This window comes from Haliaeetus leucocephalus, unplaced genomic scaffold (assembly GCF_000737465.1).
Source record: "Haliaeetus leucocephalus isolate CR32 unplaced genomic scaffold, Haliaeetus_leucocephalus-4.0 Scaffold384, whole genome shotgun sequence".
Taxonomy (NCBI): Eukaryota; Metazoa; Chordata; class Aves; order Accipitriformes; family Accipitridae; genus Haliaeetus; species Haliaeetus leucocephalus.
This window is the reverse complement of record NW_010972820.1, coordinates 9,394,003-9,421,710: the sequence shown is the minus strand read 5'-3', so window position 1 is coordinate 9,421,710 and position 27,708 is coordinate 9,394,003.

The window sequence follows — 27,708 nt, the reverse complement described above, 5'->3', positions numbered from 1 at the left end:
GGACTAGATGACCTTTAAAGGTCCCTTCCAACCCAAAAATATTCACTGATTCTGTGATTCTATGTTATACATTATAAATTACTCTAAGTTTTGATATGTTAATTTAGTTTGTATAGTATGGGATTAAGGACATATAAGAACTATTAAACTCGCATATCTTTGTTGATTGCATTTGGATGTCTCCAGGTTTTTTAATCCTAATTATGATATGGATTGACATACACTTTAATCTGGTCCAATGTTTAACATCTACTTGATTACTGTTGCTTTACTCAGAACCTTTTTAAGCCAATGATTGTCTTTTTCGAAGCTGTACCTGTCTAGTGTGTCCCTGGTTCATGAGACACCTCTATCACTATGGTAGGACACACAATAGATAACCCTCCTGTTATGATTTTTCCCTATATTCAAGATGTTATTCATTCTCTGTCCGAGTTCAACCAAGCTCCAAGAATTCTCCTCGTACATTAACATTGGAGATATTGCAGATGCTTAATATGAATTATGTGGGGATTTGCTAATCTTTCCTCCAACAAGAATAACATTGAAAGCAGAAAGGTGGGCAGTGTGTCAATCTGTAGTGTAAGGACCATGATCTCTTCACAAGAAAAAGTCCTGGGTTGCTTTTGGACCTCAGAAATGCATCACAAGTGGATGGGTTAAGGAGAAAAGAAAAGAAAAGAAAAGAAAAGAAAAGAAAAGAAAAGAAAAGAAAAGAAAAGAAAAGAAAAGAAAAGAAAAGAAAAGAAAAGAAAAGAAAAAAGGGGTTATTGACCATAAGATGAAAAGAAGGAACAGATGAGACTCCAAAACCAAGTACATACAAAATCTGTAAACTGTAGAACCAGCAAAGGCTTGACTCTTACGAAGTTGTACCTTAATTTGGATTCTCTGGTATATAAAAAAAGGCAATTGCAACTGAGGTCTCTCCTTTAATTAGGACCTTTATGATATGTTGCTCTGGTATGGATTGTGTGGTAACTACGAACTGGAACCCATGCAATACTCTTTCTCTTAGCACGTGTACAACTGGTTTCTCTCTCCTGTACGCAGCTGGCTAGTTACAAGACCAAAGTCTCTTTGAAATGTGTACTTTCTTTTAAATGTGATTGATCTTAGCTAATGGATTCAAAAATTGTCTGGAGTCAGGATAGGGGTAGGCAAGATGGACAGATGGTCATAAGCACATATACAGACTAATTACAGAAACCATGCTGTCTTAACAAACTGGGTTAACCCCCAGAAAAAGTAGATGTAGCTAAGGATCGCTTTTAACTCAGATCAGTGATATAGTATGTCCTTTAGACCTTATTAATAAACTACAGGTTTGGTCAATTTATGCTTAACAGTAGTATTCTTGTACTATCCTAGTATTGAAGATACCTATACCTAGATTGAAAATACAGAATCTCTTATAATTATCTTTGTAGCATACAGGGAGTTTCTCATACCATTATACAAAGCTGGTTTTCAACAAATAACTCAACCCTAAAGCTAAGTTATATTATTTTGCTGACCAGAAGATTCCCACCCTCTCCCATTAAAATTACATGTGGTTCTGTGATGAATATTCAAAATTATTGTATCAAAAGCTGCTATAGCAGCTTTTAGTGGGTACTTCCTAAGTGTTCTTTTGAAAATGATGCCATGCACGTCTGAAATAAAGAAGAAATTGAAAGTAAAAAATAAAAATTCTGGTAAGAATACTGAGAAAAACATAATGTCCTGTAAATAGCTGCATGAAAATAACTTTACTGTAGACTCTTGTATGTTTTGTCTCCATGTGTTCAACTCTCTCATATTTTTTTTCAAGATGATTAGTAATCTGATTTTTCTTCCAAATTCAAATTAAATTCCCTCCCTACCTTCTGTTGAACAGAACTTCATCTTTGTAGTGACTTTCAAAGCCACAGGATAGTCCTAAAGTAATTGAAATTTCTGGTTCTGCTGTTAAAATGAGAGAAAAAAAATCTGATGTGCTTTGAACTCTAACTTGGGGGTTTATGTCCTTTCTGCTCCATAAATCAACAACCTGGACTTCTGTGATTTGAACTGTATTTCCAAATCTCACTGACTATCCTACATTATGTAAATAACTTTATAAAGTACAAGGACTGCTACGCAAAAAAGAAAAACAGAAATTTAGCTCTTTGATTGATTGCACTTTCCAGATCTCCAGAGGGCTTGATAGGGGTTTCTGAGATGTTCTAAATGGTAGCTAAAATCAAAGACCCCCCCCTACCTAATAGTGTGGATCACAGCAGAAAATCCATTTGCCTTGTTTTCTCCAAAGTCATTTATTCATCAAGTTTCCTCCCTGCAGGACAAAGGACATCCAGTACCAGAGGACCTCACTAATGCCTAGCCAATCCATATGCTGGCTATTCTCTTCCCTGCATCATTTTAAGTCTGTGCTACAAATGAAAATACAGATTATGTTGTCCCTCTTTACAGGAAGGGCATTTCTTTTAGCTTAACACACTCTCAGACTTGAAAGTGTTTCTTCTCGTTCTCTTTCAGTTCCACACTGTCTGCCTTTTTTTTTTTTCAGATTTATTGCAGTTTGGTGAACAAAACTGGACTACAGTTATGAGGCTTTTCCAATGCAGACTGTATTGGCTGTTGGCTGTAAGGTCAGACTGTATTTTTATTTGCATATCTATCTTTTCTTGATAATAGAATTTTTTTATTGATGAGTATTCACTTTATGATCTAGTATATCCAGTATATCTCCCAGGCTTTTGGGGATGAATTTTGCCCTGATTCACCTTTAGTAAAATCTGCAAACTGAATGGCAGCATCTCCTCCCAACAACTAACATTCTTTTTTTTGCTAAAAAGCACAACTAATATAATTTTAACATGTCATAAAAATGGGCTGAACTTTCTTTTGCAAATCCCACAGCTCAATAATGAGGGAGAATGAGAACCTTGTTTAATAATTTTAATAATGCTCTAACTGCTTCCTCTGCATTTATGTTTCCTTAGTACAAATTTTAATAGCATTTCTTTTCCATGGAGCTAAACAGGTGAAAGTTTCTCTATTCAAGACCTGAGAACTGATTTAATAGTTTGTTGTTGGTCAGTGATGACATCCTGTGACATATTTGATTCTTTAGAAATATTCATTATCCTCAAATTAATTCAAAAGGTCCCCAGCCATCAAGAGTTTGCAACATGAGCCTAAGAGTTGAGGAAATAAGGGAAATATGAGGTAAAAATTATAAATTTATTTGATTCACACAAGTATAATCACAACATAGCAGTTACTTACCCTGTTTATAGACCTTACAGGAGAGAAGATTTTTAGCCTGACATCTGAAGGTGATTAATGCAGTGACACAGCAGAGTCTTAGAAGGAGTTGCTCCGGTATATCAGTTATATCATGGAAGAAAGAACACAGATATTTGAAGGAAAATTGGCTTGATGGCTGATGCAGGCTGGCATTTCCTGGCACATTCAACTTGATGACTCAGTGGCAAATAAAAGATGGGAGATACGATGGGTTTATAATTAAGGTCTTTAAGAGAGAAGACCAGTAGTTTATAATTACAAGTTTGAATGTACCATTTGTTTCTTCTGAATACTAATGGACCTTTTAAATTTGCTTTCTACAAAAAACAAGCTAGTGCAATTCCATTCCCCAAATATCTGCAGGATGCAAACAAACAAGTGTTACAAGTACGGCCAAAGCAAATTTATGGAAAATTGTGTGTTGCATAGAAATTTGTTGTACTATACTTTCAGGCCTTCATTTGAACCTGTACTTTCAGTGTCTCTTTGAGTGAATCTCTTGCAATTTTATAGTTATTTCCTGGCTCTGCAGACTATTTTTCTTCTAAAGTGAAGTAAATAATAGTAGATTCTGGATCACCTCATATTTTGTCATCCTCTACCTGCAGTCCTAAAGCATCTATACCTTATAATCTATTCCTTTAGGATGCTTCAGAAAAAATATTCTCTCTGTGTCATCTTCTTCAGTGTATCTCAGTCCAACACAGAGGTTCAGATTTCTTCCTACTAGTATTCACATCTGAGTTTGACATGAGACAAAGATATTTTGGGGCTTTTCCCATGTTAAATCAAATGTGGAAACCGGCACTTGTATATTAAGGGGTGGTGTGAGATGTGGGAAACTGGATATCCTAGGGTATCTCAAATAGTATATGGCCAATTGAACTACGTCCCTAATCAATGCAGACAATGAAGGATAGAGACCGATTAAAGTCACCCTAAGACAGACACCTATCTACTCAGCTGAATTGCTGTTTAGACTCCGTTGTCTGCATTGATGAGCTTTCTACCTAGAAGCAGAAACCTACAGTAGGAGGGTTTCTTAGTCGTCAAATGCATTCTGCCTGAGAAGATATTTTGGCCTAGTGAAAGTAAAACTCTAAGGTTTTCTTTGCCCTCTTCCTATGTCTGCAACCGCCCCCTCCTTAGATCTCCCTTCCCGCACCCTTGGCCCCTTCAGTGCCAAAGCCCTGAAGCAAGAGGGAGAGGTAGATGTCCCTTTTCCCCTCAGGGTCCCTTTTGCTTCAATTCAGCCCTTCCAGCACCCTTGCTTATAGCAGCTCCTTCTTGCTTGGTTTCTCACTGATATAAACCTGACCATCTACAAGAAGATTTCTGTGGTTTTATCATTGGGATAATTGCAGTGGTGTAAGAAACCCTGATAGATACATGGATGTCTGATAAATACTTTGTGAAACCCATGAAAAAACAAAAACAGCATTTCCAACGTGTTTAGCATTCCTTGAGGTGATTGATAATCTGATATTTCCCCCCCTAAAAAATTTCAAAATTAAATCTCCCACCTTCTGTCAAACAGGACTTAATCTTTACAGTGACTTTCAAAGCTGCGGGGTAGTCTTTGTAAATTAATTTCCTTGTTACATGATAAAAATTACACTGCAGTTCTAAAACCTAATTTAGGGTGTATGGACTTCAGCTCCATAAATCATCAGCATGTCCTTCAGCTGAAATGTGCTCACCACTTCTCACAGGCTGTAATATATTACATAACTACATAAAATATAAGGTGCAGGAACAGACTCTCTTAAAAATCAAATTCAAGACAGAGCTTATATATACATATAAAAATCCATTTTATTGGGATAATACTATGATATAAAACTTGAAATTGAATTAAAATGACTTATGCTTTCAGATCCTCTTTAGAGGTTAAGTTCAGTCAACATGAGAGAGACTTTTTAGCCTATATAAATGCCACAGTACATGAATACACATCTTTGAAATTGCTTTCTTTTAACTCTTGCTAGTTACAAAGACTTATTGTCCCTTGTCTACCTCACTATTCCCTTTCAAAACTGGGGTACAACAGAACCAAAAGTACTGACCGTTTATCATGATTTATAAATATTAACATCCTTGCACAGGATTTCCTTCACGGAGGACAAAAGCTACCTTTGGAGAAGTCCTTTTCCCCAGTGCCTCACCACTGAGGCATCAAGACATTGACAGCCAGTTCCAGGGATATGTGTCTGGGTAAAGAATCTGTGCTCTGCAAGCTGCACAGTAGTGAGATGGCTGCAACTCATTATCTATCTATCTAGTAAAACAACATGTTTCTTCTTAAAGATGTGCTTCTTTCTCAGCTTCTCATTGGTTTGTGTAATGTAACTGTTAGAAATAATGGGAAGTCCTGGCTTGCAGTCTGAAAATCAGGTTCAATACCTTTTTTGTTCACGACCCCTTCCTTACAGCAACTATTTGTTTGTTCTTGTTTTTATCCTTCCATGCTACAGAGTCAATCTTTCACTGGTTCTTTTACGCTTTGTTATTCTTAGCTTAGTGCTTTTTCCCTTTTGATACATTTTATGAGACTGCTGGAATCACTTGCATTAATTTGCAAGTGTTTGTAAGTGTTTCTGCTCCAAAGGTGACTTTTCTGCAGGTACACACCTTGCAGTTCTAGACTGTGAACAGAATCCATCTGCCTGGGACCGCATTCTGCTAGATGAAGATTATCTCTGCCGTTATTTGGAGCAATGCCTGAGTACATTTGGTATATGTTCAGGGTCTCAAATGAGAACATGTATCTTTAAATGGATAAAACTAGTCAGTAAGCTTTGAGATGTGTGCCAGATGGAGGAACCACAATGGTTGTGGTGCAATAGCTATTTAATGTAACAATAAAACGTGGTAAGGAAATTGGTACACCTGCAAAATTCAAATACCACCAAGCTAATGCCAACTGAGCCTTGGTACAGTACAGGCACACGAGGCCAAGGGTCACCCTGGAGTCATAAGCCCCTGGAGACAAACACAGCTTATTAACTCACCAAATACAGTTGTCTGAAATCCAGAGGCAAGTTAGACTCTCTGCATGTCACTATGGTGTGTGCAAGCACCAGGATCTCTGCAGTCCAGTGTAGTACAGGCATGCTCTCAACGCATGTTTAGACTGCTTCTGTTTGTGTTCTTTCTCTAGCAGTATTCTTTTACATAAGTAAGCACTACTTCACTTTTTTTGTTATTCCACTTAATCACTTGTCACAGCTCCAAGAGTGAATTCTACTACAAGATCCAAATCCAAGCATATATTTTGGGAAAATACAGTCTATGAAATGCATCTAAAAATGGAAGAAATTTAAAACCACTGCTCTGATATAAGAGGAAGCCTTCTATTTTAAATAAATACTTGTAGGGAGACTGAAAGAAGGTTCTCTAGTGCTATTTGCTATATAGTCTAACTGCAAAATCACTATGCTTGGAATAGATGCCTTGTGTCTTCAAGCCACTGAGTTGCTTGGGGTTTTTTAATTTAAACACCTATATTACAAGAGTCTGCAAATAAAAATTTTCTTATATACTGTGTTCTCAGGTAATCTTCTTGTCCCTATTTCCTATTACTTCTATGTGCTAAGATAGGAGTGTAATGTAATTTTGGTATCGAAATTCCCTTTGCAGTCAATAGAGGGAGACAAGCACTTTATAAGGGCATTTCATCTCATTCTCAAAATCAGAATCCCACTCTGCAATTCAGAGACATAGGGTAGAGTTCCTTTGGCCAGAAGTTGGCATCTATGTTGTACATAGAATCATAGAATCACACACCCCCGTCTGATCTAGTTGTCTAAATTCTCTGCATTATCTGTGGTAAAAAATAGGTACTTCCATTCATCCCAAAGTAGATTCCAAATAAGACAGATAAGCTGGGTGTTAAAGTTATATTTCTTCTCTCTTGACTGTAAAGGGAGATGCAGGGCACCTGCCTTAGGTGTATAAGTCAGAGATACCCGACACTAGCACCTTCTATATTGATTACTGAGATTGCTTCATCTCTTAACTGAGCCTAAGCTCCTATCCTTGACATTTCAGCTGAGCTAAATCCAAAATGTAGGTGAGATAAATCTAGGCTTGTGTGCTCCCCCATCTGTGCCTCATATTTACAGATGCTTATCTATTTAATTATTGCTTCTAATTCTTGTTGAGCACCTGTTTGATTCCTAAATTGAAATTCTGTGTTCATATTAAAAGTTCTAAAAATACAGGTGTTTCCAATAATTTAGGTAACAGTCTAATATCTAGCTATGAATGTAGTTTATACAGTACTTTACACAGGGATCTCTCTCCTTTCTTTGTACCTAACGGTTCTAGCGGCCAGTTTTGCTTCATCCTCCCTGCTCCAAAAACAACACATTTTCACATCCTTTTCACACCTTTCCATTAGACAGAAAGCATGTCTTCCCTAAATATTTGTGTGATGTATGTATTCCTTCTGAACTGTATAGCACTGGAAAAAACCCCACGGTTTTCTTTTCTCTCCCTTAGATGGTGTTAATTAATGAATGTCACATGGTTCTCCAGTGTGGCTTACATCATTACTGTCTTTTTTGGTTCCTTTGTAAAGTTCGTACAGTGTGTAAACAATTAAATCAAATCCAGCACATCTAGTAATGAATCACCTAATGCAAGGGGGTGTCATGGTTTAATCCCAGCCAGCAACTAAGCACCACGCAGCCGCTCACTCACTTCCCCCCACCCAGTGGGATGGGAGCGAAAATCAGCAGGAAAAAGGTAAAACTCATGGGTTGCGATAAGAACAGTTTAATAGAACAGAAAGGAAGAAACTCATAATGATAATAACAATAATAAAATGACAATAATAATAATAATAAAAGGATTGGAATATACAAAACAAGTGATGCACAGTGCAATTGTTCACCACTCGCTGACAGATGCCCAGTTAATTCCTGAGAACCTGTCTGCCCCCCAGGCCAACTCCCCCCAGTTTATATACTGGGCATGACATCACATGGTCTGGAATACCCCTTTAGCCAGTTTGGGTCAGCTGCCCTGGCTATGTCCTGTGCCAACTTCTTGTGCCCTTCCAGCCTTCTTGCTGGCTGGGCATGAGAAGCTGAAAAATCCTTGACTTTAGACTAAACACTACTTAGCAACAACTGAAAACATCAGTGTGTTATCAACATTCTTCTCATACTAAATCCAAAACATAGGACTATAGCAGCTACCAGAAAGAAAATTAACTCTATCCCAGCCAAAACCAGAACCGGGTGTTTGGAGGTGGGGGAGAAGATGTGTTTTATTGCAGCAGCTCTGTTTTATATTACAGCCCCATCTGCCTGTGCTGGACCGTTGGATGACATCTGACAGTGCAAGCTAAAACAATGATCATTCGGAAAACACTTCAACAGATCAGCTAAATAATCAGACCCACACCAGATGGTGCTGCAAAAATAAGTCTCTTTTTCTCTACCAGTTTATGAATAACTACTTTTATAATGATGACAAAAAAATTGCGTAGAATGCTTTTGTAGTATTAGAGGCAAACTCTCCCACTGCAGGTGAGGGAAGGGTCACTTTACCTTTTTTAAAAATTAAATGGTTTGTTCAGACTGTCTTTGTAAAATCTGTTTTCCATGAGACAATATTTTCAGTATAAGATAATAATGTCAATACTAGGAAAGATTTTTTTTTTTTTATTTAAGATCACCCATGTAGAAGCACACTCTGCATGGACACGTATGTACATCTGCTATTTTGATAACTAAAAAAGACTTTTTTTACTTTGAGTATATACAAACTGCTACAGTGTTTATATTATGAGGTATAAATATTTCATATTCTTTGTATAGATGGTTTAATTGACCTTCCAGTGCAAATTAGGGAAGCCAATGAGTATCCTCAAGTGTATAGCAACTACAGAACCACCTGTGCTAAGGCTGGTTTACTGGGCCATAATTTTTCTCTTCTATTTCTACTACTTCATAAATTTTGGATTTAGCTATTCTCCCTACCTTCATTGTCTGACAATTTCTCATAAATATAGAAAAGTGGTATTTATTTAGCACCAAGTATGTTTAACACATTTTATGTGATAATTAGATATAAAGTTAGTAGATTCTCTGCAACCTAAAAACAAAGGGAGAGACATTTTCCCCAAATTCTTCTGGATAGATCAGTCCACTAAATATATAAATAAATAACTCCTCATGCTTATTTACTGTCAAGTAACAGAAAACTTTGCAAAGTTGAGTTATGAGATATAGTTTGATCATTTTGGAGTATTATTGCTTTTAGACTTAGCAATTTGGCAGTGCTAAAATATGATGATCATTTCCAGCCTTCTTGCCAGGAGTTCAAGACAGGTATGAAATTTAAGGCCTAATTTTGTTCTCCCCCTATGCTGGCATAAATCAGGAAGAATGCTATTTCATTCAGTGGAGATATATCAATGTAAAATTAGATGTTGGTCCTGATATCAACCGTCGCTTCAAAAACACTACCAGTAATACTGCTTTATTATTATTGTTGCACTTGATATTGGTATTTTGATATTTCCCCAAAAACCAATGACAGGATTGACGTACTACTGTACAAACCATGTACTGGTAGCATACCATTATCCTAACGTTTTGGAAAATGTACTGTCTACTGTCAGTAATGCTTTGGTTATCTGTCTTGCCCGTCTGCAATTCCAGTTCTGCGGGACAGTTCATGGACAGTACATTACTTGAATAGACAACTCCCTAACAAGATCAAGAACCTAATTTATGATCAGATACCACATGAGAACATAAAGAGAGAGGAGGGAAAAACTGGGCAAATATGGCAGTAATGCGATCTTCTCCTTGTACAGTTTAGTAGTGAGAATGACTTGGTCATTCTGAATAATTGAAGCTTTTTGAAGTAAATAAATCATTACCAGCAGTCTCCATCTGCCTTCTACTTGCTTTACTAATTACTAGAAGGGAAAGTGTGCGGCAAGGTGGGGTTTTTTTACCAATGGAAAAAAAAGTTTTTTCTGTCTTCTGCTTTGTCCAGCTGTTGAGATTTGCTAGTCCCGTGTTATTAACTCTCTTCCTTGCTAAAAGGTGGCAAGAGTAATGTCTTTTCTGTTTCACTGTTGTGTTTTTAATTTTCTTTCCTCAATCCACTCTCCTTCAGCAGCCTGGAAGATCTTTAATGTTATTCTGGCCTTTGCATGCAATACTGTGAACAGATTGGTGTTGTCAGGGAATTACATCCAATCTGTGTTGAGCTTTGAAGAGGAATTGTTTATGATTAGGCAATTTACACTTGAAGTGGGCAGAAGATGGCAAGGCCTATAATTAGAAGGAGGGAAATTTATCTCCCAACAGCATGTTCCTCCCTCTGAGCAGAGCCCTAGAGTCAGAAAAGGGCAGATGTAAACACACTTCTCCTCCAAGCTGGCTGATTCTGCACCTGGGTTTGATTCAGTCTGGGTTGTTGCTGCCAGGAACAACAGTTGGACTTCAGCCTGGTTAGGAAAGGCAAATTCTGTCACCACTGTCTTCTTTGCTTAGCTTGTCTGCTGTGTTTTCTAAAACATTTTGTTGAAGCACATCTGCCTCTTCTGACCCAGTTGGCCAAATGTGCACGACCAAGTTACAGTGCGTTACCGGCTCTTGGGTTTGAGCAGCCACAGGTCACTTCAAGAGCTGAAAAGGAATCAAAAAGCCCCACAATAGCCATGCTGAATAACACCTGTCTGAAGCTGAACAGAGACATTCTCAATGTCCCAACTCTCTTCCTTAAGTCTATGTAGCTGTATCCCACCCCTGTTCTTCTCCTTGTAACTCTGCCTGTGCATCAGGGATGGGGCTCTGCCAATGTGGCTGTGCCAGTGCCAAAAGGGGACAGTGGCTATAAGCCATTTTACGGGTATCACACCCATGTTTTTCAGTCTAGAGAATGTGTCGGCTGCCATGGCAAAGGGCTCATGATTCCCACTTCCAAGCTCCACTAAGTGCTACATTAGCTTGCTATCTGACTGCCTTACTGACATCTCTGGTTACCTTATGGGTGTCTTCGGAGCAAAGTGTCTGGGTTTCTGCAGCCGGCTTCTTTGTACACCAACATCACCCAGCTCCCGTGGTCTACTCTGCCATTCCCAAGAGTCTCCCAGAGAGGAAACATAAAAAGAGCTTCTGATTAGGAGTATGTCCAATAATTCAATTCAACTACATTTCTTCTTGGAGCAGTCCAACTAATCCACAGGTTATTTTTATTCTCCATTTTAAAAGTCTGTATAACAATTTGTAAAGTTCAGAATTTAGCTCAGCTAAAGTTTTGAAGTGATAAAGTTGTCTGTTTACTGTAAAATCACCTGCAGCTAAATGTCTTCTTTTGTTGAACAGGAAAGTGAAGAATAAATGGCAACTGAGATTTTCTTATGGACACAAGTTGTTTTGTTTTGGCTTCCCCATCCAGGAAGCCATTTCTTGTTGAGCTTTTTTCCTTCTCCCTCACTCTAACCTTGACAAAAATAATTTTTCTGGAAATTGATTAAGAGATATTTAAGAATTAAGAGGAGGATTTATGCTGCCAGACTAAAACTCCATATCTAAAAATTCCCAGGCAAGCCTGAATACTTCTAGTCTATGTGATTTCCCAGCCAAGCCAAAGCTACTGTTGTCCAAGAAGCTGTTAAGAAAAAAAGGGGGAAATGTTAAATGGTAATTTGTTTTTAATGTAATCACTTTATGTACATCTGGTAAACTTGGGGGTTTTGCAACAAATGCTTTTTTTGCAGCCCCCTTTTAGCCAATTTTTTCAGTGTTGACCCTCCCCCAATTTCCCACAGAACAGAGATATTGTAATTAATTTCTATAGCTCATAAAGGATTTTCTGCACAACGCATTATAGCCATAGAAGGAGACTGATTATATTCCATTGTGAACTCTTAGAGAGCACAGCACAACTATTTACAGAGTCTTCAGTCTCCCTGTGCTCTGCAGTAGGAAAGATCTCCCGGGCATTAGTTGACCTCTGTATGTGACCAGTAGTTCTAGTCCAGGAGTGCTGTTAGTGCTCACTGAGTCTGAAGAAACAAAAGAAATGGTTTTACAGAGACTAACAGCTTCAATATGTCAGGAAAGGACAGGTTATTTATTAAACAAGGTTGCTGATATTCTTTCTATATAATGGGCAGACAGAGACTGAAAAAGGAAGCAATACTGTTAATATAGTGACAAGTCAACAAGAATTGAACAAAAATTGTCTATACCTCAGTAACACAGGTGAAGAGAAAATAGAGGGGAAGTAATAGTAGAATTGATTCAGCAAAGATTGCACTGAGGACTTGAATTTATTCTCTAAATGCCTTCACTGATTAAAAAAAAAAAAAAAAATCCAGAGATTTCAAAGTATAAGATTGTGCTGTGGAAAAATTACTTAACAGTATCTAATACTAGAAATCATTGTAATGATAAAGCAGCTAGAGGTTTGAAAAAAACAGCCTTTCATAATATCTACCAGAAACTGATCTGTTTTTTAAAGAATCTGTGACATCTGAGTATTAAAACAGCTTTCAGAGACCTTCCATGTTCAGTAACAGAAGTAGATATCAAGAGAAAGAACATACCAGTTCTGCTTATAGTAATTTAAATACTATATTGCTTTTCATACTCAATTAAGTGGCCAAAACCTGCTGGCAAAAACATCATTTTCGTAAGCCTTAAACTTAGACTTTTGCTACCAGAAAAATTAGCTTAAGCATCCTGACTTTTATGTCCTCCTGTTATTGGATTAAGAAACATGGCAGAACTTTTCAAAGGACAGAGCCAGATTTTTTCAAGGTATGTAAGGAAAGGGATTTCAGAAGTAGTACATGTCTAGTTTCCTCTAAATGCCCACCTGCCTCTTTAGATCACTATATTTGAAAATCTGGTGTCTAGTAACTTCCTGACAGAATGTTTTTCTTCCTCTTGGCACATTGCATAGTGTGCCAAGAATAAGGTAAAAACTCTGATTTTATTTATTTTATTTTACTTTCATTGTTTGTCTGCGCCAAATATCTGAGTTCTTCTCTCAGCTCTAAGGGACTTTTTGGATGAGTGACAAACAAGCTGAAAATACAATAGGGCTGCAGGTCAAATCTGAAATAATGCAGCGTGAGAAGTCCTGAATGTCACTAGAGCATTTTAATTTTTTGTGGTTGCTATTTGATGACTGCAAGCATTCTGGGTCCAGCTGATTTGTGCTGCGCTGCAGGAAACAGTACACAACCTACTAATTGCTCTGTACTCTAGTGTGAAAATTAGTTCTCTGATGTTAAATTCAATTCTGTAGAAGTGAATTTTGTAATATGAAGGACGGAAGCAGTCATGACATAAATGGTGACTGAAGCCCCACTGCAGGTACTGTACCCTGACCGCTCATCCTCCTCCGGAGCCCAGGCTGTGCCCCATAGCCCCAGCCCCAGCGGGCTGCCTGCTCCATGGGGAATTAGCCCGCAGCTGGCCAGGACACGGTACCCGCAACCCTTCTGGCTTTGAGGCTGTTCTGTCCCTCTCTCCTGCCACAGTGCTGGCACCATTTCGACTCCCAGCACAGTACCAGAGATTCTCTGTGGAGCCAGAAACTGCAGGGATGTGCTGAGCGGACCGAGTGATGCCAGCACCACAGCAGGGGAGACAGGACCAGCATGAAAGCAAAAACCTTTGTGGTCTGCCCTGCGAATCTGTGCTTGGCATTACATATTCAGCATCCAAATGCCTGGCGAATCACAGGTCACATTCATTAATTTAGGCTTCACTTCAGCTAGCTGATTAAACACATAAAACAAATGAATTTTCCCCTTGATTTCAATTAGATCATTCAATTTAAACCTAGGCAAATGCTAATCTTTGCTGAACTAGGGCCATTGCTGTTCCATAATAAAATCTATGACTTCATTTGAAGGGACAACAATGGATAGAGAAGGCTGTCTGCTATAACGTGCAAGAAAAGACATGCTCAAACCCAGGATTCATCTCTTGTGTTTGTTCTCTGTAGGCTGCAAACACAACCTGAGCTGCTAAAATGACAAAATCAAATGTAGCGTTTGTGGGGTAAGACGCTCACTGACTTCAGATTCATTGTATGTCTTCTCCGGGGAGCTGAGGCAAAATCACATTGCCCAAAATAAAAAACTGAGTGGTCATTCTGGATGTGCCATCCACCTGTGGATGAAAGGACTTGTTTTGGCATTTTCCAGCATCCTCAGCTGTGGAACACTCACAGCTGCCAAAGACTTACAGTGGGATGCTGCATATTCTGCTATTCTGAATTTCAACAACACATTTCAAACAGACCAACAAAAGGTAGCAGCCTCCTGACTTCAGGGAGTTCATCTTGGGCTCAAATGCCCATTTGTGAAGGAAGAGTCTAACATTTGGTTCATTTGTATGGTTGCCATTGGAATAGATTAATCAGTGCTTTTGGAGTGCATGCTATACTGCTGAGCACCATAGAAATGCCTGTAGATACATTTTTTTAAAAAGTAATTGTCATCATGCTCTTCACATCTGCTCTGAAAGCTCTTCAAAGTCCTCTCTGACCCTTTCGTATTCAGTTATTTGTCTTGCAAAACCAGCTGCTTAGTGTGTGCCTGTGTAGTGCCATAAAGGATTGTGATGAAGTGAAGGCTGAAGCTCTAACTTTAAAGAATTAAAGAATAGGTATTATGTTCTGGTTTTCTTTCACAACTGAAACTAAAATTAGATGGCTGAGATTTCTCTTCTCCTTTCCTGAGAAGAAAAAAATGGTTATAAAGAAGGTGCAGTGAAACACCGGAAGAAATATATGGCCACGAAAATGATCAGAGGGCTGGAACAACTCTCCTATGAGAAAGGCTGAGAGAGCTGGAGTTGTTCAGCCTGGAGAACAGAAGGCTCCAGGGAGACCTTATTGTGGCCTTTCGATATATAAAGGGGGCTTATAAAAAAGTGGAGAAAGACTTTTTACCAAGGCCTGTAGTGACAGGACAACAGGCAATAGTTTTAAATTGAGAGACGGTAGATTTAGATTAGACATAAGGAAGAAATTTTTTATGACAAGGGTGTTGAGACACTAAAACACATTGCCCAGAGAAGCTGTGGATGCCCCATCCCTGGAAATGTTCAAGACCAGGTTGGATGGGGCTTTGAGCAACCTGATCTAGTGAAAGATGTCCCTGCCTATAGTAGGGGGGTTGGAACTAGATGCCCTTCAAAGGTCCTTTGCAACCCAAACCATTATATGATTCTATGATTATATGAGTGACAAAATCTACTTGATGAGCAGAAAGGACAAGGAAGACCATGAACAGACTCAGCAAAAAAAGGGAGTTCAATTCATAACCAAAAGCCATGTTAATAAGACAAGGCAGGAATGTTACTTGGATAGGGACTAGCTGGATAGACAGCATCCTGGAAGATGGACATGCTGGTTAACAACAGACAATTAAATGAAAACTGTTTGTGATGATAATTGCATCTGTGCCACTGAAGATTAGAAGCTTGGAATAGATAAAACCTCTCCTTTCTGTGCATTAAGGAACTCCATAATAAAGGTTATTTCTCCCAAGGAACAGTGAGTTCTTGAGTACAGCTGGGAAACAAGAGTACGTTTAAAAAATAATTATATCCACTTTTCAGTGCAATGCTCTTTGCAACACCAAGCTAAGCTTGTGCATAAAGGAGTGCACTAGTAACAATAAAAATATCAATGCAAAAATATTAATAACATCAAAAAATGATGGATGGAAGCAAAATTATTAAGAAACTGAATAAAACTAGCATTGCACTTTGAAATGCCACTCTGAAACTTACAGCCTCTCCAGTTAATAAAAAAAAACACAGCAAACGACCCTTATTTTCTAGAAGTTGCTAACTGTATTGCTATCTGCATGAAATACCCATTGATATCAACATGATGTCTGGCTAAATCTAATGAGTTTTATTTGGAAGTGTAGGTTGGAAAAAATGAAAAATTGTGATGTGCCTCGAGTCGTAATGTATGTTTGAGTAACAAAAGGTGTGTGTCTTCAGCATCCACATGACCCACAAGAAATGCTGTTCTTAACCAAGTATATTCTGGAGCATCAGAATCAGTCATCAGGAGTATTTCTGTTTGGTTAGTTGTGTTTTTCTCCCCCATACCAAAGGAAGCAATATCTAAATGGGATTTCATGTAACAGGTTTGTCACCTGTGATCCTGAACTTACTACAGGAACAAATGAATGAAATACACCTCTTTGCATGTTATTAATCATTTTTTATATGCTTACTGATTCAGTGAAAAGAGTTCTTTATTAAATAGAAGGTAAATAATATAAAACGACACCTACAAAAATGAATCTCTTCTTGGATTTCTGTGTCCTTATGATGAAAAAAAAGATTGCCATTAATACAAGGCAATACCGCATCTAAATGTTTCTCACAAGCTCAACATGCAAGAACTCACATGAAAGAAAACACATGAACACTAGTTTATACTCATTATTTAGACCATAAAGTCACTGTTAGTGCTCTTAACAAAGCTACACCTCAAAAACTGAAAGTGAAATAAGAAGCTATATTTTTTCAGGAAGAGTAAGGGAACTTATCTAAAGATGATAGACATGCACTTGCTAGAACAGAAAATTTACAAATTGACAAAACTATATGGACACAAAAAGTGTCATTTTCCAATATCCAGCAAAAGTACATTAGATTCCTTAGAAGCTAACAACATGATTATAGATAATTCTACTGAATGAAAAATTGCCTTGGAATTGATGAGTAATATGCACAGCAGTGTATTACAACTCTAACTAATTCCTCTGTTAGTTCATTCAACTGATTGGACGTATTTGTAGTATACAGTGTGATTTAGTATTATTTCCCATACTTAGTCAAAATCATAGATGAATTATTTGCTCCTTAGTAAAACATGTTTAGAATATCATCTTTCTGTACAGAATATGAATTTGAAGTTTGGAATTATATGCTGATCCTGCTCGAATTTATGTTGTCACATGGGTTTTCTTAGCTTTTTTTTTTACAATTATACCCCAACCAGAAAAGCAATGGGCATTTCCATATTAGATTTTTTTGCCTTTTTGTGTGAAGATTAAATTTAAAGTTGGGAGGACTTTAGCATGCCACTCTGTTATGACTTGTTAGATAGTATGTGCTTTGAAGCATATACAGTGTCGTGAATGACATACATCCAGTCTGTATTGGAAAAAGTCTTTCTTCAGTGTCATATTTAGGCTCTTATTGAAAGAAAAGTGAATGCTATTCCATTTTGCAAGGTCTAAACTTTGAGCTGAGATCATCTCCTATCTGTACTATATTCTAATCTGGCAAGCTAGAGCTGCACCAAAATGACTGGAAATAAATATCTTGTTTTTCCAAATATATTACATCCTCTAGTGTCTCAAATAACATTTTAAATTAACAAATGCATGTATCTGTAAAATACATTAGCACATCTTAAAAGGAAATTCTCACTTTTTTCTCTTTGTAAGCTTTACCACTGATTGATTTAGTGGTATCTCACCAAAACCTCAAATTTTTTGTTGATAATTCACAATTCATGACAATCACTTTCTCACCTAAACTAATTAGTGTCCTAAGAAAAGGATTCACAAAAGCCAAGATGTTGGTGATAGAGCCCAATAAACTAGACAGGGTTTAGACTGAGTAGAACTTTCTGGGTCCCATCTGTCCCTCAAAGATGGACAGTTACCTAACAACAAAGTAGCTCAGCTTAGCTTTCAATTAAGAGCTATATCTTGGAAAGAAACACTTTTAAAAGGACATTTTTTCACGCTTTTCAGGGGAAGAAACATTGCTCAGCATCTTCTTCTCTTCAATCTATACTATGTCACAATAGTTAGTGGTATTTTCTTTAGCTATAATGGTAGAAGTACAGAAGTTAGAAAATCACAGAATCACAGGATGAGTACAGCTGGAAAGACCTCTGGGTATCATCTGGTCCCTGCTCAAACTCCCTGTTCAAAGCAGGGTCAGTCACAGCAGGCTGCTCAGACCCATGTCCAGGGGGTTTTTGAGCACCTCCAAGGATGGAAACTCCATAATTTCCCTGGGCAACCTGTTCCAGTGTTTGACCATCCTCACAATAAAAAAGCCTTTTCATCTGTTTAAAGGGAATTTCTTGTATTTCCTTTTGTGCCCATTACCTCTCTTCCTTTCACTAGATACAACCAAGAATAGACTGGCTCCATCCTTTTTACTTTCTCCCATGAGGTACTTCTAAAAAATCCATCAGATGTCTCTGAGCTTCATCTTCTCCAGGCTCAACAGTCCCAGCTCTCACAGCCTCCGCTAGTGTAAGAATGTTCCAATGCCTTAATCATCTTCATGGCCCTTTTCTGGGCTCACTCCAGTATGCCCATGACTCTCTTGTACTTTGGAAGCCCAGGACTGGGCATAGCAGTCCAGGTGTCTCAGCAGTACTTCGCATTTCTGTTTCATTGAACTTTGTATGATTACTCTTTGCTAATTTCTCCAACCTGTCCTCTGGCAGCACAACCATCTGGTGTATCAGCCACCCCTCCCAGTTTTGTATCATCACAAACTTGCTGAGATTATGCTTTGTCCTATCACCCAGATCACTAATGATGATGTTCAACAGTACTGAGGAACTTCTGATACGTTTATTGGTTCAATGTCTTCAGTGGCTTTGAATGTAGTTGAATAATATTTTTTTACCTTTTTTAATAAGCTATCAAGTCTAAATAACCTTTGTTGACATTTCTTTTGAAAGTGCAAGGGGATAATCTTTTCTCTTGTAAATTTAATACTGGAAATGCGTAACTTAATGTCTATACTGACTTTCCCAGTTTCGTTCTTTGTGAAGTCTCAATAAAATTAATTTATCACATTTTTCCCCTGCTCTTACCTAGAAGTCCTCCTGTTTTTTCAATTAAGTCGGTTCTCACAGCTTCTTTGTAATCATACCCATGATTGGCTTTCCCTCAGGAATAATGGCAGCTGCTTTCTGGTGAATGTTAAATAGTGCAATTATATTCTCAAATACCATAAATGTCTACTTAATTCCCTAAATTGTCAATACTGTTTGTAAAGGATAAGTGAAAAGAAAAATATTTGCCCTCATGGTTTATTTAGAATACAAGCTGCTAGTGTTGGGACCTGTCTGCATGGGTTTGGGTAGTGGCTGGCACAATAGGGCTGTAGTGCTCATCTCATAAAATGCTATGCAAATATTAATGCTATAAACTTCTTTATTTTAGAAATCTAAAACATTTTTGAGTGCACAAGAGGTTACCAGTGATAACTTTCAAGTCTTAATTTTGGGAAATTGCAATCTGATGCATAACAAGAGGCAGCCCAAAATCCTGGACAGCTTTTCACTACCAAAAGCTAAGTTTGTATTGCAAAAGGAAGTACACTTCTTTTTTATTTACTATTATAATTGGATTTATTTTTTTCATTGAACTATTTCTTCTATAATTCCTTCTAGAGATATTCAATTTGGATGTCTGTATCATGGTTGAAATGTTCTATTTTTAACGTTTCCATCAAGTGTAATATGATTTTAATTTCCCCAAGTTCACGACAGGATTGTGATATAGTACATGAAAACACTGAAAGCAGTTTTAAAGGTGCTTTCAAAAGCCATTTGCAAATATTAGCTTTTTCCTGAAATGTTTCAAATACAATAGATTATAAACATTTGAATAGATTTTTCCATAGGAATAATGAAAGATATGTAAAGCCAATGGGAATGAAAAAAGTGAGAACTAAAATCAAACGTACTACCCTTACACTGAAAGAAGTCACCTAGTACAAAACACACAGAGAAACTTGAGAAAGACGTTCTGAAACTCTGGAATATATGTCAATTTATAATTTGTGAAAATACTCCTCTTTTTTAAGAGAAAAGTTAAATTTGGCTTTTATCAGGAATAACTCCTTGCAGACAATGAGACCGCTAATTAAATACTGAAACCCTGCTGATTTTGTGAAGGTTAAGTGGCTGATATTACATGTATTGTAAAGTGATCCATGTCAAAAGTAATTTCTGAGAAGCTTGGGTGAGGACAGAAAAGTCCATTGTGAAATCACTAGCTATTAAGAAAGCAGAAAAAACACTGCTAAACCATTGAAGACCTGAGCTCTTGGATCTCATGACAGTACTGTGAAAATTAATAGTCTAGCCATTTCTAACGCACTGGAAAATATTTACAGGTTAAGAAATGCAGACAAAGGCATTTCTTAAAGAAAAAGTAGCTGAATTTGAACAAAGTATATCTATCTTTATTCATCTCGTCTATAACAAAAACTTCTTCTGAGCTGAAGTTTCATTCAGTTTTACCACTGACATTCATCGTGCAGGCTTTTTCTGCACTGGAAGTGTGTGATGTCTTTTTTCACAATCAGCTTTCTTGTTGTGCCAGGTTATAAACTTCTGTTTATGATATTTTTTTTTTCCTGACTGCTGTGAACTTATATAGGATCAACTTTAGCAAGATTAGATTTTATTGCAAAACAATTAATAGGTTCAAAGCATTAAGGAAACACATTTTTTAATAGTACAGATCTGCAGGGAAAATCATTCTAAAGATGATATCACAGGAAACAAAAATATGGAGGAACTGGGATTTTATCTTTCTACTTCTCCTAGAGAGTACTGAAGTACAAGTTTCTTCACCTGCAATTACACTTCCCAAAAGGTGATCACTTTTTGCTTACAAGAAATCATATTAATTCAGTATTAGACATGAATGGAAAGAAAGGGATATTAGTACTCTGTATGTGCAGTGTAGTTCTAATCAGCAAATATCCTAAGTGCTTTCTTTGTTGTGCATAAAAGCAGAGATTAGTATGTCTTAAAATCAGATTATATCTACATTTTATTCATATTTTAAGTCAAAAATGGTATACTACATAAACTAAGACATAAAAACTTTTTTTTTCCAAATAGACTGAAAAGAAACATTTTCCTTTATTCAAATGCTTTCTTAAAAATATATCTTTCATTTTGAAATGTCATTACTGGTGCCACATTCTGTGAACATTTCACGTTTGATTAGCATTTTACAACTGATTCTTCACAAAATGTCTGAAAGCTTCTACATAAAAGGTCTGCATCTGATACCTGTGGGAGAAGAAATAGCAGCTGTACTGCAGCAGCATTTGCACAGTAGCTTTGGAAAGAACTGGGAAAGAACAATTTGTATTATTCAAATTTCTATAATTTTAAAGAAGTAATAAATAATAGATAGGTTGAAGATCTTGTTACCTCCACCTGCATAGAAAGTGAAGTGGATTATAACCCCTTTCTTGGACTTTTTTTCGTTACTTGGGAAGTGGCACTTTCACTTATTCCATGCCAGAACAGTTTAATATTACTTCAGTCAGAAGAGTACTGACATTATTGCAACTTCCAAGATTTTATGGAAATTATTAGCCTACTTGCAACCTAATCCATGATACAAGAAGCCACAAAGATAATAAAACTTAGGGTTTCTGAGGTACTGATTTGCAAGCACAAGAAAATGGGTTTGCTAATTTCTTAATTAACATTAACTTTATCCTCAGAGTTCATGACACAAGATGTAATACGATTGAATTAATACAATGTCTGTATTTTTTATGGATTTTATTTTTAAAAGATGAGTAAGCAACTATATACTTTAGCATTTTACTGAACTAATTTATGACAACTTTACAAAGCTAATTAAAGATGGAATGATACAATGATCCAATCAAGGTCATAATTAAGAGTGAGTCAATAAATCAATATGTGAAATTATCAAATCATCAAATGAATAAAGCAAGTAATCAACTGAAATTACAAGGCTGACACCAGAAATAATTATTTCTGGTAGTCAGGTGGGGAAAATCTGAGATCACTTTTAGTCTAAGACATCAGCTGGGTTTTTCAGGCAATGCAGAGCATTGACCTAGTTTCTGAAGTTCTTAGGCTTTTGCCAGGAAAGTTATCTATCTTGGTTTCATTCAGAAAAGTAGACAGCTGAGTCTTTTGGCAATTCCACTTAGTAAGATTTTTATTGATGCTTTGTTTTTATTTTCCCCTTTTGTAAAACAGCATTGTAACACACATTCTAAATATACATGAAGGGATGGATAAACAATGTCCAACATGACATTTTCTATAAAGTTGCTTTTTTGTAATCCAAGTGAAGAAATGACAAAAGAGCAGAAGGAAGAGGGGTTGGAATTCATCTCTAGAAACATTTTTGTAGCAATGGTTACTCTTACTACTTACCTTACAAATACACATGCACTGTGGAACAATGTGGGTGAGATATTCCTACATCAAAAAAACCCACAAAATTTAAGACAGGCTGTCTCTTGCTAACCTTGATTTACATGGAACTGAGGGGTGCATGAAGTCGATAACAAAAGAAATGTCTTTACACAATCAGCAGTAGATTGGGGGCGGCGGTGAGGCAAAGACATTAAATCCTTCATGGGTTTGTGTAGATGATCTATCCAGAAACTAAGCAGCATGTGTCTCCAGTGTTTGTGTTAATCCAAGCAATGTAATATGAGTGAGTTTTCCTTCTGAATTGCCTTAATCTTCATCTTGCCACTTTCCCTTTCACTTTTCTTCAGGAGTCTTTATTGGTTGGGGTCCAGTTAAATGGTTCTAAGTATCAATCTTATGCTTTCACAGCAAGAAATCTGTTAGGCCTTACATAATAGTGCAAAATATTCCCATTAGTGACCTTTTACTTGAAATCCGCTGTTATTATTATTCACAAATATTCTTGAACAGAAAAACTTCGGTCCAGAGGTATATAAAAAATCTAGCTGAACCAGAAGAGATGAGACCCACAGTGAGAGGAAATAATGTATTATTTTATGAAAAAAGGGACATAGTCAACATATTTGCCAAACATATTCTTTTCCTTGCACTTACTTCAGCATTCATTACATTTCTTTAAATAGTTTGGTTTCTTACATTAGAAGAATCAGAGACTTGTATAAATTCAAAACTCATCCTAAAAGTTTCTGACCTAGAAGCATATCAAAGATTACATTTCTCAGCTGAGTAATTAAATTATTAAAGTTTTTCCTGCTCAGCAATATTTGGAATTGAATTTCCTATAATTGAAAAGCCTTAGAGTGAAATCAGAAGAGTACCAGAGTAGCTTTCCAAGTTAAGACAACTGTACATTTGACCAAAGGCCCAATGGCCTAGTCTTCAGCTATGACCAGTAGCAAATGCTTAGTGAAGATTTTATGCCCAGGAAGTATGCAGTGATTTATATTTCAGTGGCTTTGTGATGTAAATACCTTTACGTCAACTCTTTTCTGAAGGTAGGTAAATTTAAGCATCTATGGTTGCCTATAGTGAAGAGTTTCACAGTTTAACTAAATGCGTGAAGATGTGTCCATATTTTGGGGTGGATTTGAACCTGCTACCTGACACATAAGTACATTCAGTATTGCCCTAGTTCTTGTTCACTTCTTCAATAGATTTTCTCATTTTATGAGACTGTATTGTATTCTTCTCCACCTTTCCCAGGCTGAAGAATTCCAGTCTGCTCCATCTTCCTTCATGCAAAGCTTTTTCCATAGTCTCAAACATCCTTATCCAGCTTCTACACAAAAGTAAAATCTTGGAACTGATTATTTTTTTTGGTTGTTGGTTTTCTTTACTATTAGAAAATACTCTCTTGCTAATGGATTAGGCCAAAGTTAAACCAAACTTTATAAAATTGACACTATGTATTCTAGTCATAGCAGCTAGACAACTGAGACTTAAGTCAGGAAGCAAACTGAGAGTGGGAGTGAGAGGGCAAAGCTGTGTATTCATTTACGAGGGGACAGCCTGACATTCTGGTTTAAGGGCTGTGAAAGTGGATGCATAAGCACATGGCATTATATGGAGTTGAGTATTATTAGCAATGTTGCGGCAAACTGTTGCTGGCATATTTTGCTTTATTTTTTATCTACCACCCTTGATCCAGAAGCATATTGCAGACTTAATTCAAGACTTGAGTAGAATAGATTGAAAAGTATTGGCATATGCTGAGGGATACATGATGTATATGCGTTCATATGGGTTATTCTGTTGATAGGATAGAAATTATCTTGGGTAAGGATAATCCGTGCCTAGGATAGAATGGTGATGGGAAGATGAGGTGGAAAGAAAAAAACACCACTTACTTTTCTTTTTTTTTTTTTAACTTTTGTTTAATATTTATTTACTGTCCAGAACAGGACAGATCAAAGCAGGTAGATCTGAAGTAGACATAGTACACTTTATAAAGAAACTCCTTTAAAAATAAATAGAGAAGCAAACTTAAAAGCAAACAAACAAGCACAACTCTAAATCTTAATTTTCAGTCCAGAGTAGATTAAGAAAGATTCCAATAGGAATGAGGTGGGAGAAGTCAGATTTCTGCTTGATTACATCTGGATACAAATTGGGTTTAAATTAGATTTGTGCTGCAAAACAAAGCTTGCACAGGGAACTGATGTATGTGCGGTCTTCAAGTTCACATTGAAGGTCCATTTTTTTAACAGTTGAGGTAGTGAATTAGTGAAGTACTTAATTATGTGCCAAATTATATTGGTTTTATCTTTATCTTGCTAAAGGAGTGAAACTCAAACTCATCTAGTGTATTCGTTCACCTAAAGTGAAGAAATGTGGATTTTTTTCTTTTTTTTGAGAGGGCCAGAGATAAAGAATATGCATTTAAATTACCTCCAAATAGTGCAGGATGACTAATTAAATATGACTGAAATGTGTATGCATTTTTCACATTTTTAATAAGTGAAATTTTGTGTGAAACAGGATGAGAAATGGGAATATAGCAAGCAATTCTTCACAGTGCTTAGCTAATATGGTACTGTTGAGCTTCACTCTTCCAACAAACAGAACTGCATTTCATATTTTAAAAATATTTAGAAATATCTCATATTTTCTTTTTTTAATGAATAATGCACAGAGTTTCACTACAAAAAAAAAGAACTTTAATCTTTAAGTAGAAAACTTTAGTTTAAGAATTTCCAAAACTTCAGATGACTTATGACAAAACTTATAGGTCTCAGTTATGCATGATATGGATGGCACATTACAGATCTATGAATACACATTGTATTCTGATATATGTAATGGTATCCTCACATACTGATCTGCTCTATACTGAAAATTCATTTTAATTCTGTGGCTCTTGTAATACTTGTGTCTTGACCATGTGAAGCTTCGCTAGTGTTAATAGGCTTCGACACATTTTCTGTAAAATCTTTTCTGCACCTCGTAAACAGATTGTAGGATGCTAATAACATTTAGACAATATTTCAGGGAACAAAAGAACACAAAATATCTTTGAAATAAATAGGGCACCACTGCATCATCATTACTATCATTGTAGGCTAGCGAGAGAAAGTGAAGAAGTACCACATATAAAAGTACCCAGAGACAAAATGCAAATGTTAATTCTGGAGCTGTAGAAGATACTCAGTATTGTTTTACTTACTTTATTTTAAATCAATAAACTCTGATAAGTTAAAATGACTTGTTCAATATTGAACAAGGAATTAATGAAAAATAGGGGAACGAGAAGGAAAAAAAAACAATCCACGATCACTTCTACATATACTGTCTTTTCAAAGCTACTTTTCAATAGTAAGTTTTTTCATTAGAGTCAAAGTTAAAGATCAGTTAGCATAGTTTTAAAATTTTTGCTCATCTAAATATTTTATTTTTCCATTTAAATGTGATATATATTTTTAAAAAAAGAACAACCCCCTCCCTCACAAGATTTTTAAAATTATTGATAATTTAGTAGAACACATACGCTTGCACATACGCACATATATATATACACATATATATACGCAATACCTCAGGATTTTGAACAGAATTTGGCCTTGTTGTTTCATAAGGGGAGAGCCAAGTATTACTGCATTATCCTGTATACTAAAGGTCTACACAGCGAGAAGATCTTTGACTTTTTCAGGTCTAGAAGAATTCATGGAAGAATTCACCTGTTCTAGTAAAGAAATTAGATAAATTTATTTTACACTCAGAACCATTTTCACAAGGAAAAAGAGGTTGAATTCAATTATAATTCTCTTGAAAAGTAAACTAATCAAACTATATGAACTACCATTCATTCATCAAGGCACTAACCAAGTGCAATCAAATGTCTTTATCCTCAGAAGTGATTTCAAATACTTTAGAAGAAGATAGTGGACTGTAATTTTTGTGTTTATAATAAAAAAACTTACATGTCCCCAAGTACTTATGGAAATATATGTCATCCTCTGAACTCACAGAAGTCCTTCTTTACAGTAATAACTAAATATTTTGCCCAGTATTAAAAAAAGCTAGGAAAATGCCACCACAATCTTGTTTAAATCTACTATATTTTTCCATGCATTCCCTTGCAGTAAACAAGTTGGATTAATAGTTTTGGATATCAGTAATATTTCATTACTTACAATAAAAACTTTAAAAGAAACCTTTAATTTCACTTCCTGGCATAAAAAAATAGCTACATTCTGTTCTGTAAGCACATTTTATTTCCCCTTATCATGCCTGTGGTTTCTGACATATTTATTCAATCCAGGAATTCAGATGATGGATTTATGAAATGTCAAGTCTCCTTCCAAAGCGTTCAAAACTGTAACACTGACTGCAGGACAAATGTATGTTATTTAGCAGAAATACGTCAGTCATGGAAATGAGCAGGCTGTAAGTTCTGGTCAATGCCTTACAGCCTATTAAACAGAAGAATGGAAAGCAAGTTTGCTTAGGTTTGTTATGACAGATTGTGAAAGTGAATAATAGTAATGTATTCCTGTAGTCTTACACTGCCAATATTAACATGAAAAATTATCAATCATTAATCCATCAAAGAATGCTGAGTTTCTGAGTCTCAATTGTTATTGAATTTCTCTATTTAGAGGAATAGGAAATATAATGAAATAGGTTTAGTGATTGAGTTTAATGGAGCATCTTACTGGGTTGTTATACCATAAAGCTTTCTTCATCACCGATAAACCTGAAGATTTAAAAGAAGTATGTCATACTAGATCACAAAGCTAATGATAGATACCAGAAGGTCTCAATATAATGGACCTCCAGGAATCTGATTATAGGAATTTAATTATAATTCTTTTTTGTCCTAGAAGCAAATAAATCTTGTGTGATTTCCAAAAAAAAGTTTTTCAGCTTTGAACTTCAGTTTCTGAGCTAAGGAACTCCTGTTCATCAAGGAGTAGTACCATAAATCATATACGGCAGATGGCACAGCCAAAACCACTCTTCATTTTGGATTCTTGCTCCAAATCTGATGGAAGTCCTCCTGTTGTTCCCTTTAACTAAAACAGCCTTTAAATCATTCTTTCTCTTGTTAGGGCAATAGATTACAGGGAGAAACAGCAAAAGTTTGAAATTAATGATCTGAATGATATAATCTACAACACGAATAAAGCTTGA